Raw genomic sequence first — 3,549 nt, forward strand, 5'->3', positions numbered from 1 at the left:
GTCTAGGTTCGTATCCATAAGAATAATTGCATTGCCGACCAGATGCTTGTGCTTCTTTAATTATAGATTTAACGAGTTCGGTTGGTAACGGAAAGGAGGGTTTCAAAAATGGAGAGCCTTACTCCGGCAGAGGTTGTTCTTTCCGGTTGGTTGCATGATGGATTTATTCATCATATGTGCGACATAAGATGCTTCAACTGTAGAGACAATTTCTTATTTGAAAGAAGTTTCAAATCAAGATTTCGTACCACGGGAAAGAAAAATGGAAAAACAAAGTGAAAGAGTGCTTATGTGTTCATCACAGATAACGTTGTTGCAGGAAGGTGATCTATTATTCGGAAATGGTGTCCATACGATAAAGATCGGTTAACACAAAGCTTAAGGATTTGAGACACCATGATTATCGTGTAGAAAGTCTTATCGTAGAGTTTGTTTCGATAGGGCATAAACAGGTAAGGCTGAGGGTTGAACATAGGTCAAAAAAGTAGAATCAAAAAGGAATTCATAGTCAGAGCATAAGAATTAGGCTGTCAATTTACAAGGCGTTCTTCAATTTCCGTGCACAAGACAAAGCTGAAGGTCCAACCATGAGATTCTGGAAAGTTTTCAATCAAGAGGGTTTTCTTAACCAAGTTTTGATGAGGTTCACAAATTCTTGGAAACACTTATAATAATTAATCAGGATATATATAAAAAAAATTTCAGTAATGAAAGTCTAGGGCTCGTCGTCGTCAGTAACTTTAGATGACAGAGTTTAGAGTTCCAAGAACTTGTTTTAGAAAAATGTTTACACAATGGAATCCCATCTCACACCAGTGTACCTATAGATTCACAATTACGTTCCGGACCGTACTCGTCAATTTATCATACATTGGGGTGTTATGTTCTTTCCATTATGCCTTTATATGATAGTAGTGATATCAGAAACATAAGTAGTGAACGTCAATGAGGTAAAGCCAAAAGCATAGGAAAGAGGGAACTTGTTATCTATGTATTCAGTATCTAACTAAGTCTAGTAATCACTGCCATTCGTTGGTTTTACCCAGGGTGCTGCCGTGTGATGACTCCTCATATGCCTCCTCACCTTTCACCGGTGCTAGACTGGCCTCTTCTGAATTAGGGTGGCATCAAATGACATATCAGGATGTAAAGCAAGGCGCAAAATAACAAGTTAAAAAATATCTTATCAGCTAGGGATGGTGACATGGTTATCGTGGGCATACCAGTGACATAGTGTGTGTGTGAATGCTATGATATGTATGTATGTATTTAGTGCAATGCATGAAAACAATGTACTGATGGGTTGACACGTTTGAAAAAAATGTAGTTGGGCTTTAAAAAGGTCATAGACCGGTTTATCGAAAACAAACCGAGTTCACTATAACCAATGGCTCTGATACCAATCTGTAACATCCCGGTCTCTCATACCACCAACGCGTTTTGGGCAACCAAAAACAAATCCGTGAGCTCTTCGTGGGCAGAGCGGACAATATTGGTGGTGCGAGGGGCCGGATGTTACATACGTCATCAAGGTAGCGGAAGAGAATATATTAACGAATAAGCAGAATCATTATATTAAAATAAACACGAATGACCATCATTCGTTATTAATGATATTAACAAATTGGTTCCATTTGTTATCTTTAAAGTAACGAATTGGGATTAAAAATCCATTAAAAATGAAAAGTTTCATTTTCAATAAATATCAATAAATAACAATTAAATAATGCATCGAAAACCGTGTCTCGATGAACTTTACCTCAAGATCTTTACCATTCGGGGTAAAATGCAATACCTTAACGTGTCTTTCGTTCAAAACACATAAGTTAAATGAATTAAATTAAGATCATTTATCTTAAAAAGAATTAAAAAACTAATTAAATAAAAGAATAAAATAAAAAAGTGAGAAAATCTTTTTGGTATTTTCTTTTTCAAAATTTGTACCATTTGGCTTGGAAATTTAAAATAAAGCATAAATCAAAATAAAAACAAAATATTTTGGATTTTGTATATTTTTGTGAGTCAAGCAGAGAATCATATTGACCAAATCGCCCTTCCACCTTAGTGTTATATTTCAACATTATTATGACTGGAGATAAGTCGGTCATTGATATTATTGTCCACTTAAATCTTTGAACAGACTTTCAAGCATTTGTGTGATATGATTTAGGTTCAATTAAAGCACAAATTATCAGAAACTATCAGCCTCTAATCTCGATTCAGGCTTAATTTGACTTTTACCATGTCACTCCACTTGATTTAAACCATTATGCCTGAAGAACAAAAATTTATGATTTATCAAATTGAATAAGCAATCTAAGCTCATAATCCCCACTATAAGGTATACTTCCATTATCAAACAATACACCAAGCTTCCTTTGCTGTGAATGAGTATGCACGAGCTCATCTGTAGGCTTACAGACATTGTATCCCCTAGGGTCCGTTTCTTACTGGTATTAAGAAGCACGCAAGGGAGGAATAATGTATGACTCACAGCGGGTTTTGATCAAGTCAGTAATGAGTTTGTACAAAGTACAGTAGGGATCAAGTTTATTGACTTTGGGTTTGCTCTAAAAGATTTTGAAATATTCTGAATTTAAAATCCAGACAATAAACCGCATAAAGACTCACAGTGTCCAGAAACCAGATGCATCCCATCAATACAGGATTCGAGGCCATAAGACCATACACCACTGAAGTGTTAACAATAAACTAGATGCATTTTATTTAGAGTTTTTGTTTTTGGTGATCAAACAGACATAAGGCTTGAGTATGACAAGCTATTACATTTCCGCCTTCATTACCGAGACTTTTCGAAGAGACTAACACCTCTTTCAAATTAACAATTCTTATGCTTATGTTACATACGTTATTCTAATGGTTTATTTAAGACCTACCAATGCACCAATGCAGATAAGCACACAGTTTTTAAGCTTATTTCTTTCTGGATATGTGACTAGATGATCAATGTACAATCACATTCTCTTTTTGCTTCAAAACTCATTTTTTAAGGAGCATTTTTTAATGTGTTTGAATTTTTAAAATATTTGAATGTTTTTGGTTTTTCTCTATACAAACAGAAATCACAATATTTTTGTATTTTTCGCTTTTTCTCTTCCAAAAACCAAAACAATAAAATAACCAAATTAAAATAAAAATTGAACAAACTAAAGTTGATTATCCGAGCTTAAGGATATCAGCAAGAGTTTTCAGACTATTTAAACCAAGCAAAATGTTAAAGCGAGTTTTGTCAAAAGCTTTGGTAAACAGATCAGCTTTCTGAAAGTCCGTGTGCACCTTCTCTAGATCGATTAACTTCTTTTCAAAACAATCACGGATAAAATGATATTGGATTTCGATATGCTTCGTCTTAGAGTGGTGCACAGGGTTCTTCATGATATAAATAACAACTGAGTTATCAATAAATATGGGAGTAGTAAGAAATTTCAAACCGTAATTCCCCAAGTGTTGCCGAATCCAAATAACCTATGAACAGCAACTCGAGGCTGCCACATACTCTGCTTCTCCGGTTGAAGTGGAGATCGTTGT

This window comes from Bidens hawaiensis, unplaced genomic scaffold (genome assembly GCF_021521415.1).
Source record: "Bidens hawaiensis isolate Kalapana, Puna unplaced genomic scaffold, B.hawaiensis_p1.1 tig00029872_1, whole genome shotgun sequence".
Lineage (NCBI taxonomy): Eukaryota > Viridiplantae > Streptophyta > Magnoliopsida > Asterales > Asteraceae > Bidens > Bidens hawaiensis.